Source organism: Furipterus horrens, unplaced genomic scaffold (genome assembly GCF_987537825.1).
Source record: "Furipterus horrens unplaced genomic scaffold, mFurHor1.1.pri manual_scaffold_4, whole genome shotgun sequence".
NCBI lineage: Eukaryota > Metazoa > Chordata > Mammalia > Chiroptera > Furipteridae > Furipterus > Furipterus horrens.
The window spans coordinates 41,020,428-41,037,229 of NW_028327174.1; positions in this window are offsets into that span (position 1 = coordinate 41,020,428).

Genomic DNA, 16,802 nt, shown 5'->3' on the forward strand with positions numbered 1-16,802 from the left:
TGGACTATGACAAGAGTTTACAAAAATGCTTTTCTAGTACAGCATCAACAATAACGACTGTTCCCATCAAGTCTTAAGTCCTTCTAGCAGACACAGACTCATATCCTCAACAAGTTTATTACCATTGCCTTCACTTTATCACACCTGCCACTCCCTCCCTTCAGCACCCTCTGGTACATTCTCACAGACCCGCTTTTCAGATTCACATATAAAATCATTGCCTCAATGAGAATTCTACATTCACTTTCTTCTTGTCTCTTTCCTACTTGGGTCACTGAGATATTGTGTGCGTTCTGTTCTCTATACACTTCTCATGTGTTAATTTCAATCACATTACTTTTTATTTTAGTCCTAATTTTGACTCTCTTCAATTTTCTTTTGTTGTGCATACTGCAGTCTTCAAGAAAAATCTTAATATTAATATTCCTGGATCCACCTATGTAGTGTTTACTGGATTTTCTGAGAAGTTTGTCTAAATCTTAGTAGACTCTGTTGGTGGCTCACGAAACAGCAGGAGGTCTGGACAGACTTAAATTGGTGTGAGCTTCCAAAGGTACCTAAAGGGAAAATTTGCAACCTCGTTACTGACAGGTCAGATCCAAGGTGCAAGATGGCAGTTCCTTGTTTCTTATTAAAATTTTGATCCTTATAGTAATTGAAATGCTTTTTCATTAGTTATCAGCATTTAACATAGAGATTTTGAATTCTCTTTAAACTATGGAAAATTCTTTTTTTCAATATGGATTTACAAGGCAACAATCCACTGCTGACCTCTTTAGACAGAGTATATGATTTGGCCCCCGCCACACCTGTTTTAACATCTGTATCTCCTGCCTGGCTCTGGTAGACATTTGTGTTTTTGACTTCTCTGTTAAAGCCTTGGAAGCAGCCCATTTCAGGAGGTGGGGAACAGGGCCATATCAAGGTGATTATTGCCCTCAAAGAACACATAGAACTTGTAGTGTTTTCACTGTGGCTCCTTTGCCTTGTCCCCTGCTGTGTGGTGATGTTTTCTTGAAAAATGGCTGATTGACTGACTGAACTCAAGAATCAGTGTGACATCTTAATCATAAACCTCTGAAAACTCAGCAGGGATGGAGTGGAATTTGTAATCACAGTCGTGGTGAACGAGGCAGTGCTCTCACTTAGGCACAGTATTCACATAAGAGGCCGGGGCCAAGGGCAGACTCACGGAGCCAACATGGTTTATTCAACGGCCAAGGCTTCCATTTTACTGCTGTTGGATTGGCCATTTCCTAAGAGGGGGACATTAGAAGTAAGGAAGAAACAAGGAAGTCATTATGACAGGTCAAAATATAAATGGCTTCATGTTATGCTCTTGATTAATACTCTTCTTTGGATTCCTGTTGCAGATGAGTGATGTCTACATTCCTCACTAGCTGCTCCTACTGCTCCTTGCCCTCCCTTGTTGTAGCTCCATTACAATCTTACGTTACTTTATTCCTTTCATTTTGCTTCAGGCAACAGCTGAAGGTCTGCACATTTTGGATGTCTGTGTTAAAGGTTTGGAAGCACTCTTATGGGGAGGTGGAAAACAGGGCCATTTTGGTGTAAGATGTTGCCCTGCAAGGACATTGACCCCAGAGTGTCTTCTTCAGGTTCCTCCAGCACATCAGTCTCTCAGTTGCCTGGAGGATTTCTTTTGTTGTCCACTTTCATCTTAGCTGTTTCTTATTCTCTTCTTATCTTTTAGGTCTTAGCTTCAATGGGCCACCTTCTAAAAGATTTTCTTTGATTATCTTATTCCAAGTAGGTTCACTCATTTTTACTCTCCATCATATTATTTATTTATTTATTTGTTTGTTTGTTATTGTTGACACTGTTCTCAACATTTATCATAATCTGGCATTATCTTTTTATTTATTTATTTTTATTGTCTATCTCTCTACTTCAGATATGTACATGAAATCTCTGACCACAGCAACTTTGTGTATCTTTTTACAAAAATTTAGAACTTTTTTTATTGTATTTTTTCCATTACCATTTATCCCCCTAATACCCTCTTCTACCTTCACCCATCCCCCTGCCTCACAATCACCACAGTACTATCCATATCCATGAGTCCTTTTTCTTTTTTGCTCCATCCCCCGCCCCCAATCCCCACACACCAGCTGTCAGTCTTATCTTTATCTATGAGTCTGTCACTGTTGTGCTTGTTAGTTCAGTTTGTCCGTTAGATTCCACACATGGTGAAATCATATGGTACTTGTCTTTCTCTGCCTAGGTCATTTCACGTAGTATAATGTTCTCCAGGTCCATCTATGCTGTGCAAAGGGTAAATTTTTTTTATTTTTTATAGCTGAGCAGTATTCCATTATGTAAATATACCAGAGTTGTTTTAGCCACTCATCTACTGATGGACATGGGCTGCTTCTAAATCTTGGCATTGTAAATAACGCTATAATGAACATATGGGTGCTTATAGTGTTTTGGGCTTCTTCGGATAAATTCCCAGAAGTAGAATCACTGGATCATAAGACAGTTCCATTTTTAATTTTTTGAGGTATCTCCATACTGCTTTCCACAGTGGCTGCACCAATCTGCATTCCCACCAACAGTGCAAAAAGACAACCCACTGAATGGGAGAACATATTCACCAATGATACATTTGATAAGAGGTTAATATCCAAAATTTATGAAGAACTTATAAAACTCAACACCAGCCCTGGCTCAGTGGTTTGAGCACTAGACTGTGAACCAAAGGTTGCTGGTTCAATTACCAGTTGGCACATGCCTGGGTTGTGGGCCAGGTCTTTAGTTGAGGGTATGTGAGAGGCAACTACACATTGATGTTTCTCTCCCCCTCTTTCTCCTTCCTTTCAGTTCTCTCTAAAAATAAATGAATAACATCTTTAAAAACAAAAACTCAACACTAAAAAATGAATTCCAATTAAAAAAAGGGCAAAGGACCTGAATAGCGACTTCTCGAAAAAGGACATACAGATGGCCCATAGACATATGAAAGGATGCTCAACATCACTAATCATCAGATAAATGTGAATTAACACCACAATGAGATATCACCTCACACTGTCAGAATGACCATCATAAATAAATCAATAAACAACAAGTGCTGGTGAGGAGGTGGAGAAAGAGGGACCCTTTGCACTTTTGGTGGGAATGTAGATATGTAACTTCTGACATATTCTTAGTACTAAATCAGTGTCTGGCTCATAGTAGTCATTTTGATATAGATAGCAGAAAAAATAAATGTGTACCCCATGTTTAGTCATTTTTGTTACTTTGTAATTTCTGACTCCAGTTTCTAGAAACAAATTATATTATTGGAGGGCATTATATTAATTATTTCACTCAAGGTAGAAACTAAGCTGATAGCACCAAAGTATTGAAGAAGAGTATACTGTAACTTTCTTAAAAAATGAATCAACAGTACCATACCCTTCTATTTCTAATACTCTTTTCCCATGATTCCTCTTCAAGGTAACAAGTTTAAAAACATATGAGTAAACTTTGTGGATAAGATTGTACCAATGCAATTTAATTTGAAGCATATATATTTGAGGGGTATATCATATGAATACTATGATTACCCAACAGGTTTTAATATATAGTTAAAATTATTTTAAGTCAGTAAACTCTGAATTTACAATAGCCAAGAAGTTATCTACTTTCACTGGCATTTTGGATTCTATAATTCCCAAATAAATTTATCTCTTAAAAAAAAAACTAGCCAAGGAGATTTTCAGAGGACATTTTAGTTCTTAAAACTCTCAACTTTATATTCCTTTAAACTGAATCTATTCAAACTCTTCTGTAGGTATAGACAAACTCCATACTTAAATATAGATAAATTTAGAAATCTGTTCCAGTTGTGTATCTATGCAGTATTGAGTCAGCTCTTGCTGCTTAATGTGAGATTCCTCAAAAGGTAGTGGTAAGATTTGCTGCCCTGAGGTCATAGAACCCAGCATCCACAATCAGTCAGGTCCTTTTTTTTTCTGTCTGCCCATCTTTTTGGACCCTCTATCATTGTCTTTCCCATTATTGTTCTAGACCTTGGTTTTTACTCCTATTTATATTAATTTTTGGCTCACTCTATTCCTGTTTGTAGTTATGTATATAAGATTTAGTCACTATAACATCTTTGAATTTCTCTTACAAATAATCCCAAATGAAACACTAGATATCATTACATTTATATGATTTACTTTCAGTTTGAGTCTCATTTAGAAATAGAGCACTGAAGTTTTCAGGTGTCTTTATTTTGATCATGGTTCCCTTGGTGAGTAATTCTGTAGTCATTTCACCTCTTATTGACTTACCCTTCTTGTTTTTAATTTTCTTAGGCCCACAGAAATGTCATTACTGTCCTTATTTATGCTCACACATTGTCCAATATGAGCTCCATGGGAGACATAATCTAAAATCAGACCAAACACCAATGATATTCTATCTCAAAGTTTTTTTCTTCACTTCATTACTGGTTACCCTTGATATCTAGTTTTAGTAAATCTTTATTCCCTGTAATAGTGCTCACAGACTATCAAGCTGAGAGGGTTATTTCTGTGATTAAAATTTCATGGTTTCTAACATCTAAATTCTTTGCTAGAGAGAACACTGAATATTCTCTGGAGGAAAAAAGTACAGCACAATTTTCTGTACAGAAATTTACCATTACAAATTCAAAGGTGTGCCCTTTCATTAGTTCTCTTCAGGTGAAACAGAGTACTGGAAAAAAACTGCATAGCTAGAATCAAGTTTGCAATTTGTATTTATAATAATAAAATACTGATAATAGTTTTGATGTATGCAGAATTATGTTTTATCCAGATTTTTGTTTTCAAGACCAAATATAAAATGCAATTAAGACAGTTAAAACAATATAGTATATAAAAATTTAGTCCAACATTATACTATTTCCAGGTCCTCTATGATTTATTGATTCTCCTAATATGATTATGTTCTTCAGAATTTTTTTGCTAAGCCAAAGATTTTTTTGTGTGCAATTAAGACTTTTGAGGGAGAATCTTAATTGAAATAAGAATTGACCATATCAAATCAAAGCAAAAACATTTATTATAATCCTGATATGTGCCTAGTTCTGTATTGTTTATTATAAAGAAATAAGTGGCCTCTGTCGCTGTAAATATTATAATCTTGACAAGAAAACAAGTAGAAAGGGCAATCCATTATATACATTATCAAGTTCTAGTTCTATAGCATAAAAGCTAAGAGACTTCTAAAAATCTGTACGTTGGAATCTTAAGGGGACATTAATTGAAGGATGCGTAATTTTGATTGTCCTTAAAGGGAGTATAGAATGGATGAGGAAGAAGGGGGCAACATAATAGAGGAGTGGTCAGTTTCCATCAAAGAGTGGGCATACTTCTTCCTTCAGAGGCTATAAATTTCTGTCTAACCCCCAAAAATCATTAGAGTAAATCTCTACAATAAGTATAGTGTTTCCTTCAGAATTCCAGGATTTTCAGGTTTATGGCTGTTCATAGAAATAAAGAGGCTTGATAAGGTGGTGAGTACCAACTAAATTAGAACAAATTCAGTGTTGTTCAATTTTGCCACCTGTATTTAGACACAGCCAGAGTTCTGGAAGTTATTTAGATTTTATTGCAATAATGGGAGGTTAAATGGTAAGATCACTTTGTGATTCAGAGATGAAAGACAAAATGTTCTGAGCCAGATAATAAAATATAGTGAGATGTGTGGCCAAGATTGTTTTAGGCACTAGAATCTGAAACTTATTTTTATGTTGGAGAAAAATAACAATGTAATTTGTTGAAATATGTCACAAGAATTAACAATGTGATACTGATATTTTCTGCATATAGCAGGCATCACATTTCCAGTAGCTGCATAAAAGAGATTTTTAACATAAAATAGAAATATTAAAGATTTAGTGGCTTCTGAAAAGTTAGAAAAAAATGGTTTGAGACTACTCAACTTGGAATTTGTTCTCTATTAAAATTCAGGAGCTATAGGTCCTTCCTATGTTGCATATGAGAAGGAATTGAAAGTAGAAATGCAGAGGTACAAAGACGATGAAGCTAAAGAGGGACAGAGACGTACATAGAGACAGAGAGAAGCTGAGAGGGAATAAGGCCAAGGGAAAGACAGAGACTGGATGATTAGCAGAGTACAGATTACTAGCTCCTTCATTTAACCCAGGGATTTTCAAACAGTATGCCACAAGGGCAATACCTGACTTTTTAGTCAGAGGCACTGTCCTCTTTTCCCTTAGTTGGTCAAATGAAAAAAAAAATGACACAAGACAACACAATAAGAGCCATCCAGTGTGACAGAAACAAAATTATACCCGTTTTTTTCTTTCTGTCAGATCAGCAAAAAATATAGTATATTTTTCTTAACCCCCAATATTGCTATATGTAGATAGATATAGACCCTGTAAGGAGATGATTATGATTAAATGAGGTAATAGGGGAGATCTTTAATCCACTAGGACTGTCTTTATAAGAAGAGGAAGAGATACCAGAAACCTCTCTCTCTTTCTTTCTGTCTGTATCCACAAGGAAAGGTCATATAAGGACACAGAGAGAAGGTGGCCATCTGCAAGCCAGAAAGAGAAGCCTAACCAGAAACCAAACCAGTTGGCACCTTAGTCTTGGACTTCCATCCTTCAGAATTGTAAGAAAATAAACGTTTGTGGCTTAGGCCACCCGTCTGTGGTATTTTCTTATGGAAGCCTGAGTGGACCTAATCCTCTCAGTATGCCAGTAAAGAAACAGTGTGCTCTGCAGAAATGGTTGCAGTGTCCAGCAGTTAGGAAGAGAGGATGCGGGCATCACCTGGAGATGGGCCGTTGCACCCCTGTTCTGTTCCCTGTATTGTAGTCAGCAGGCATACTTTGTAGTGTCAATCTGGGAAGCAAAGCCCAGAAGGAGCTGGGAGGCACCTTTCCATTACATGTACACATCTTTGCTTTAACTTACTGGGTGAACATACAATTAAAATACAAAACACCACTGTCTGCTCCTCTCCCCAAATCCAAACCTTGAACCAAAAACTTTTTGTGGACATATACACATGACTGTGACTCCTGGCTTCCCTGGGCATACTCTGCCTGAGTCATGAGGCTGAAAAACACAAAGAACATAGTACTAACCTGAGATCAGGCAGCACCAGAGTCCATTTGGGGTGGGACACCAGCAGGACTGGGGCCAGCAGTTAGGCTTTCAAGCTCCCAAGCATTGATATACCTATAAAAATTATGTTTGCTTTTGTTAATGTGATACTATCATTGCATTAAATAGGTCAGGACAACCAAGACTTAAAACACCTTTAAGTTTAAAACATAATTACTAATAAGAAATTACCTCAATACATATTAAGTTATTGCTGTCTTGTTCTTTAAACACACATGTAACCCAGTTGCCCAGTGTAATCCTTTCAAGTTGCTTTCAGAGTATCTTTGTGGACAAGTGGGTTCACTCGGCATATGTCCCTTATGTTCTGAGGTGGGGACTTTGAGGATCTTGTGAGGCACTCACACTGGTGTGGTTGGGGGTGGCAGGGCAGATTCTATTGGCAAATTATGTCAAAACAAGTTTATTATGGAACAAGAGCCAAACAAGAGCCAGAGCAGCCACTTCTAATCTTGTACTTTTTAGAATGTAAGGAAGTTGCCAAAGATAAAGACTGGGAAAGAGGAGGAAGGGAGAAAGAGGGAGGGGGAAGGGCGGTGACGGGAAATCTGGACTAAATGAAACAGCCATGTCTTCTCACACCCAGTCCATTGTCCTTGATGAGATAATGGCTCAGTTGTCAGTAGGAGCTCATTTTGCACAGAGTTGCACATGCAGGGAAGACCCTACAAAGCACGCAGACCCATAGAAACAAGCTGAGTCATCTGCCATCAATATATGTGTGCTTTTAAAGCCAAACTGAAACAACCAATACAAAATCAAAACAAACAAAAAATGCTTTGCCACCTATTCTTGTACATTATGCTTTCTCACACCAAACAAAGAAGCAAACAACAACCCCCCCCCAAATCTCATTTTTGACTAGCCAAACCACTTTCTTTCCTATATGAAGAAATGAGGTGAGCATCTTCATTTGTATGTAAGTTGCGGTGAGCCCACACTTGAGTTGTCTTCAATTCTGTTAGCCTAATGAGTATATATTAGGTCATTGATCAGCTTAGAAAGACCCTGAGCTACATCCCCACCCAAACCAGTTATAGTGACTTCATCAAAATTCAGTTCTATTACAAATCCAATCTCTACCCCTTCTTCCATCCTGGGATATTGCCAGGAGATTCAAGTGAGTCAATAGCAGTTAGAATATATCAGTGAGGCAGGCTCCAAGTAGCATTACACCATTGGTAGACACCACTCCCTGCTAGGTGGCACTTAGTTTAGAGCTGGCTGTGGTTGGAGGGAAGACATGTAATAAGTAGGGAGCTTAACCAGTGGGAATGAATGGTGGGTAGTGCTTCCTCTTTAACTTGGAAGGTCTATCTTTCTATAGCTTCCAGGTCCTTAAATAAAATGCTCCCTGAGAATGATCCTTTTATTTAAAAATCCCTCATTCCTGTCCATAGAATTCATTCATGTCAGGGTTTCTCATACTGGCTCAGCTCCCCACCATCCAGACAACAAAAACAAGTTCTAGTCTCACAGGATTTGAAGCGAAGGAAAGCTCTGCCTTAATTTGACTAAGTCGCCTCTGCATCCCAATGACTCTTGGTTTTTTAAACAAAAATGCCTCTGAGAAAATGATCATTGAAAATCTAGCTGTTTTGACTGTGGAAAGCAGCAGAAGAAAGTGAGAAAAAGTAAACTCCAAGGAGAAAGGAAAAAACAACATTGGTAAACATCTAAAAATATTGTCCTGCCATGCTTGATATGCCTCTGTTTCTGTGCATGTATGCATATAAACTGCTAAAAGCCCCACTTTCTAGTTCCTTAGAAGGAATTAGGAACTAGTGACCAATAAGAGCAAATTTAGAAATGTCACACAGAGCTTAAAACAAGGAGAAAGAAGTAGTATCATTAGGTCAGTAGTTGTCAACAGGAGTGATACTGCTTCCAAGGAGGTGGTTTTGGATGTCATAGTCCTATGTCATTTAATGAGAAAAGACCAGGGATAGTGTTGCCCTGAAATGCTCAGGGCAGCCTTCACAAGGAAGAACTGTCCAGCATCCTACATGACTTTTAATTGATCCACAGAACCTCTGGGTAGATAAAAATCTACTCATAAATATCTGAACCTAGAACTTACTTCCTTTTCACATATAAACACAAAGTATTTTTTTGCATAGCGTTGAAATATATTTAATTTTCCAGGAATAGAGTGAAGATTATACTTTATTTTGTTTGGAAATTTGCCAAGAGCTGTTAACCATTCAGAAAAATCATGCCTCTAATGATAAATGCTGCCATTTGGCTTTAGGTCTAAGTCCAAGCATCTGACTACATTATTTATTATAGTCATGCCCAAACAATTCCATATTTAAAAATCTCTTATTTTATTACAAATAAGTTCCCTTTCATTTATAGTAAATATCTTCTATGCTTAGGGCAGAGTCCAAGAGATTGGCACAAGCTCAGTTTGTCATCTCTGAGGGGAGTCACACAGACAGTGTTTCATTCTCCCAGCCACAACATGTATGACGTATTGTCAACCAGGGAAGCTCACTTAAACCATGTCACCTAGGGTTTCTTATTGGGGGTCAGTCATGGAATTACGGTGTGCCCATAGAGCTGAACTTACTCAGTCTCCAGCAACTCCAAGATCAAATTGATACTGTATTGCCCCAACCCCCCATCATACATTACTTTGTTAACTAGTTAAACAATCTGCTGTGACCCAGAGCCATAGGTAAACAAATGCACCATTTTTAGACATAATATTCAAAGGGCTCAGTGATTACCTTGCAGGAGCTGGTCAAGGGCCAAACCTTTGTTTGGAATGAGCAGGGTTTGGACAAGCTAGGCCTGCTGAATTAGGCCTTTATTGCATGCTATGGATTTTATTTCGAAACATGAACTATTTTGTCTGCTATGTTTACTACGTTAAACATAGAAAGAGACTGAGAATCAATAGAACAAAATCTTATCCTCTGGGAGGAAAGGTAGCGGAATACCATTTCAGTCCACCCCTTCCTTCAGCCTTCTTAAGGTGGTGGAGTGCCATTTTCAGCATGAGCCTTTGGAGTTAGGCTTCTGGAATAAAAACCTGACCCTACAATTTATAACCTGTGTGATTCAGGGGATTTATGAACTATTCCATGGCTCAGTTTCTTCCTCTGTTAGTAAACTAGAGTTGTATAGGCTCCTACCAAAAACAGTCAGTGCTGATAAATGTCTATTATGACTACCAATTTCATTAGCTTTAAGAGAAGAAGTGGGATTACCAAATTCAGAGAGCAAAGGAAGGTTTGTGGCCATTTGAAGTTTTGGTCATGGCACCTATTCAGGTTGGTGTTTTGAAGGGTTCTTGCTCTCAGTCGTTCTCCCACTTAATGAAAGGAATACCTGCTGTTGGAGGTGAGTTTTGAATTCTGGGGAATGAGAAGCCACGATGAAGTGTCATTTATCTCCTGGGGGTCTGCTTAGCACTTTTGGTTTAAAAAGCAAAAGAGAGCTTAAAAGAAAACTTTGTTTTTTATTCCTAAATTGTCCCAAATTATCCCCTAAGATACAAATAAGGGAGAGACGCAGGGCAGCAGCTCAAGCGATAAACATTTGGTTGGAACTTTCTTTTGTCACTGCTCCTGTTGAGAAGCTCAGGATGGAGCAAATGTATGGCACCCTCCGCACACGTGACAGTTAATGGACAGCCTGAACAAATCACATTATATAAAGGGATTTTGGAGTGCTTCATCATTACTTTTGTGATATAGACATAACTTATGAGAGTATGAGAATGATTCATTTAGCCAAGTGGGTTGGGTTGCGTAAGTTGACTTTAATCAAAAACAACTCAGAATATGAGAATTAATTAATTCAAGGCTGTGTGATATCCCAGCTAAAGAGTCTCCATTTATGGAGAGAAACATACCACTTTATTCAAAGTTAAGTGTCATCAAGCAGCAGAACATGAAAATGCGTACTTTACATTAGAGAGCTTGCTTTCCAGATCTGCCCACAGGGCATGGGGGTGGTCCCTGGGGATGAAGTGACTCATGCTCCCTGAAGATATTCATATTTCTTTTTTTTTGGGGGGGGGGACTGTTAACTTTTTCATAGAATTGAAGTAAAAATGAGCTGTTGGATAATGTAATTCAATAAAAGAAACATTCCCTAGGAGATTTCCATAGCTGTCACTCGAAGAGCTCAAGAAAGCTTGTCACTTGCCCCATCACCAAACATAGGGCCTCTTTTCCAGACTTCAGCAACCTGGGAAGCTGAGAGCCCACCATCTTCCAGGAACTGTTGAAGTGAAATCTGCTGCTTGGCATTCTTGTTATTTTTTGGACATGCTGGTCATTTTCAGCTACCACCACCTTCATTCTCACAATGCCCTTGGGCTTCTCCGCTGATCCAGCCTCTCACACCTTTTACACTCCCCTATCTCTTTCACTGCATGTGCCATTTGCTATTCCTGATCCATGATCATCAAACTCTTGCATAGTCTCAGTGTCTTCCATATGCTTGCCTGGACATGACCTCCTTCTGGTGCATCTCAAGCAGTGGTTGCTCACCTGCTCACACTCATTTCTAGCACAGATCATATGGAACACTGAGGCCACCTTGCTGTGGCCACTTGCCTGAAATGGTGTTATCTCATCCACCTGAGAGTCTCACCTGTGTGTGCATCTTGCACCTTTTTCCACTGCATACTGTTCCATCTTAAAATTTCTAATTCAGAAATTACACTGTAATGCCACAACTTCTTATATTTCTTATCAGCTTATATAACCTATTGTCAAAATTCTTCCCCCATTTTATTGAGATATAATTGACATATTAGTAAGTTTGAGATGTATACTGTACCAATCTGACACATGTAGATATTATGAAATATCTATTACAATAAGGTTAGTTAACACTTCATTTACCTCACATAATTACCATTTTGTTATTTTATTTATGGTGAGAACATTAAAGCTCAAAGTACACAGCAACTTTTAAGTATAGAATACAGTATTGTTAACTACAGTCATTATGTTGTACATTAGATCTCTGAAACTTATCCATCTTATAATTGGAAGTTTGTACCCAGTCACCAACATCTTTCCATTCTCCCACCTGGCAGCCAGCCATCACCTACTATCTGCTTCTATGAGTTCAATGTTTTTAGATTCCACATATAAGTGAGAACACACAGTACTTCTCTGACTTATTTCACTTAACATAATGCCATGAAGGTCCATCCATATTATGGCAGAACTGTGTGATTTTTATGCTTTAGCCCATCAGCACCAACATTAACTCATGTAGCTTTCTTGAGCTCTTCAATAACTATTTCAGTCTTTTCCACTCTACTTTTAAAGACCTTAGTTCTTTTTTAGAAATAATTTGGATTACTTATCATAGACATTTAGATGTTTCAGTCACCTCCAGCTGAGAATTTCCCCTCCTCCATCAAAAGGACCCCTCTTCGGTGTTCTCTTGGTTTCACCCTTATGCCCTTCCCATTTATTCTCTCCATATTTAAAAAATGTAAACAAGAAACTCTCATGTCTACAGGCGTTTAATTCCCCTATTAGAAAGTCCAAATGATTAGCAGTCATACTGCTACAGAAACGTGCTCCGACCTAGCTATCTCTCCATCCTCATCTTGTACTGCTCCTCACTCTGCCAATTTTTTGTTCCATCCATAGTCAGCATCTCTCATTTCTTGTAATGTACTTAGGGTCTTCGCACAGGCAGTGTTCTCTGTTTCCATCACACCCACCTCACACCATCTCATTCTTCATGTCTCAACTAAAATATTTCTACCTCCAATGAAATCTCCATTTACCAAGCTCCAACAGACTAAGTTAGGTCTAAATGTTACACAGTATAAAAACATTTCATGTTTTAGAATTACTGATTAAAATCTCTTTCCTACCCTCAATTTAAGCTCCATAATGATAGTGTCGAAATCAATTTTGTTTACTCAAATAGAGTCTCAATACCATCTGTGAAAGAAGTGAAAAAATAACTTTAAATCAGCCTGTTTACTACACTTTAAAAACTGCAAAGTATATAAAGAACTCATACAACTGAGCAATAACAAGGAAAAAACAAAGGAACAATCCAAATAAAAAATGGGAGAGGACCTGAACAGACACCTCTCCCAAGAAGATATATAAATGGTCAACAGATACATGAAAAGATGCTCAACTTCACTACCTATTAGGGAAATGCAAATCTAAACTACAATGGGATACCACCTCCAAATTACAATGACATACCACATTACTATATATTATCAATAAGAAAAATAATAACAAGTTGTTGGAGAGGCTGTGGAAAAAAAGGAACCCCCATTGCTTGTGCCTGTACCCCCGAAGTTGAGCATGATTAGAGAAAAATAAACAAGCACACCAACTGTTCCTACTTTAAATTTGGGGCTGCAAACATCAAAGTAGATTCATTCTGCCCAGTCGTTGGCAGCCGTCCGTCTCGAGAGACGATGGTGTAGCTTCTTAAGAGTCTATCTGCACCGCCGAGAATGGCTGTGCAGTCCGACTCGGGAGTGACACGGTATCTGTCTCCTCCCGTGTTGAATCGACATCTTGCGATGACGCTGGAGTGTCCTCTCCAGCGAAGCTGAAGCTACAGAGCCTGGGCAGGGTGATATGGAGGGTCTGCTGTTGCCCATGCAGCAGACCCCCCCCTCTCTTCGCAGCTGAAGGGTCCAAGGGAAAGACGGAGTCAATACAGCTTGGCTTCAGGTGCGCCGCAGGAGTTGCCGGTGTTGACTACAATGTCAAACCGCCTTAGGGACTCCGGCTCCGGATTTTCTGTTGGGGTTTACTCCCTTAGCCTTTCCCCTGAAGAGGTATGCCGCAAGGCAGCGGAGGTTTTTTGGAGTCAGAGTTTTCCTTCTCTGATGTACATACGTATACACAGAAACATACACACATTGCTCTCCAGAGGAGAAACAAAAGGCTCCCAAGGTTGTCCCAAGTTCAGGGATATGACTGTGAGGGGCTGCACTCAAGCCCAAGGAAAGGCCTTGTTCACAGGCATCCCCCAATGCCAGCCCCAGGCACCCCAAAACCACAGCACACCAAGGAGGTAAGAGAATGAAACAAAGAGTTTCATTCTGCCCAGTGATCATAATATATTTCCCCAGACTGCTCAGCTTGCACTCTCCCAGCAGATTTTCTCACCTTTCTCAGACTTTGAATACTTACTTCCCTTCTTACTTTCCCTCTTAGCTGATGTCCTTGCTTCCTTCTCCATGGAGAACACTGAAGCATTCAAAGGAGAACTTCTCCAGATCCCACCACCACATCTACCAACCTACCAACACCTGTAGCTGAAAGCTCTGACAACACACTGATACATGAACTGCTCATGCACCTGATTCAAGTGGATCCTTCTACTGGTGCATTTGACCTCAGCTGCTCTCACTCAGGTAAAGATATTGCTCCTGAAATCTCCACCCCCCCCTTTCTTGTATTATGTTTTCATGGTTTATATTGTTATTTCCAACAATACAAAAGTATGATGTTATTTTTCCCATCTGAGAAAAATTAAAATTTTTCTTGACCCTACTTTCTTCACTAAATACAGTCCCATTCTTCTGCTCTTTTTTATAGCTCTTGTGTTCTCTGTCCCACATCCCTCACTTCTTTTTTTCTTTTCAATTAATTTTTTGTTGTTCTATACAGTTGTTACACCCCCCCCATTGCTCTTCCCTGCCTTGCCCACCCCCTCCCCTCTCACGCAGTAAACCGCCACCCTGTTGGCCATGTCCATGGGTCATTTATACTAGTTTCCTGACTAGACCCTTCACTTCTAATTTATCTCTAAACCTCTTGCATTCCCTCTTTCAGCCAGGTGTTGGCCCCACCCTTCCATTGTCTGACTCTGACTAGAATTTAATCACAATAAGATTATAGATTTTGAATATTTTTGTATTTTTAAAAAATGTTTATTTATTGCTTTTTACAGAGAGAGGAATGGAGAGAGAGAGCGAGAGCGAGAGCGAGAGAGAGAGAGGCACCAATTTGTTGTTTTACCTATTTATACATTATGTAATTGGTTGACTCTTGTATGTGCCCTGACCAGGTAATCAAACCTGCAACCCTGGCGTATGGGGAGGATGCTCCAACCAACTGAGCTACCTGGCCAGGACCTATTTTTGTACTTTACATCTCAAGAAAAATGGCTGGCAGAATAGCTGCTCAGTAGAATTTTATTGACTGAACTAATGACTAAAGGATTTATCTTTTGTTTTTCCTTGTTAAAAAATCATTGGTATTTATTGTAAAATGTGTTCTCTGTATGTGAAATGTATTAAAATACATATAAAGAATAAACCAATCACCATAACACACTGTCCTGAAACAGTCAGTTCTATCTAGTTTTAAAGCTGTTTTTATACATCAAATGTAACTGAAATGGCAGTGAGATCACTCTACCTCTCCTACATCACAGTGTGCTATCTCCCCTCCCCCCACCATCACAGTTGCAGGTAACTTAGAACCTTTACCAGTCCCTTAAAGGATCTGTCTGCTCACACAAATGTCAGTGTGAACAATGAAGGCTTTATAGAAACAATAATGTTAGGGAATGGGCACAACAGAATCTTAAAATCTCATTAGGCACTGTGCTCTCTGATGCTCTTTCTAGGCTTTGCTGTCACCAGAAGTTTCTCTTTTGACACATTCTCCCTTTTGTTATCTCCAATCTATCACTTACCTCCTGTTAAGTTCAAATTCTTCTTTCCTTAATTTCGCAAGAGAATTCAGCTGTCTCAACTTTTGTGTTGAGACTGATATATAGAAATCCAAAGGAAAAGGTCAGCAAAACAAGACACTTTCACTGAACATTTTTCCAAAAAACACATAGAAATGACCAACAGGCACAGGAAAAGATGCTCTGCATCACCGATCATCAAGGAAATGCAAGTCAAAACCATAACCAGATATTGCTTCTCACCTGTTAGAATGGCTGTTATCAAAAAGACAAAAATTAACAGGTGTTGGTGAGGATGTGGAGAAAGGAAAACCTTTAGACATTATTGGTGGGAATATAAATTGTTGCGGCCACTATGAAATGCAGTCTAGAAGTTCCTCAAAAATTTAAAAATGGAACTGCCATATGATCCAGCAACTTCACTTCTGGGTATTTATCTGAAGAAAACAAAAATGCTTATGTGAAGAGACTCATGCACGCCCATGATCACTGCAGCACTATTTATAATAGCCAAGGCATGGAAGCAGCCTGAATTGAGAGTGACTTCAATGAGAGGAATCTGGAGGTTTTTTAAATCAACTGGCAAGATTTATAAAATCCAAAAGTTTCATGGCCAGAACTAGAATAGTGGCAATGGAAAAATAATCAGCAAGTGCGATGGTTAGCAGAAATCTATAGGATTGGGCCTATGCACCATGCTCCTTCTCTTCCCTTATTTGCTTTTTTTGGGGGGTGTGGGGGTTAGGTCAGAGTCAATTTCATTTCTTAACTACCTTCTTAGCAACTTGATATGTACATACACCCATCTTATGACTCTTAAAAATGTTTATCCCATCCATGGATTTCAGGTATTAATGATGGGAATGATGTTGGTAAAAAAACAAAACAAACAAACAAAAAAACCCACCCAAAACTAGTAACTACTATTGGCATAGTGGTTTCCATATTATATAAATGAAATATACATTTGCTAATTGGTAG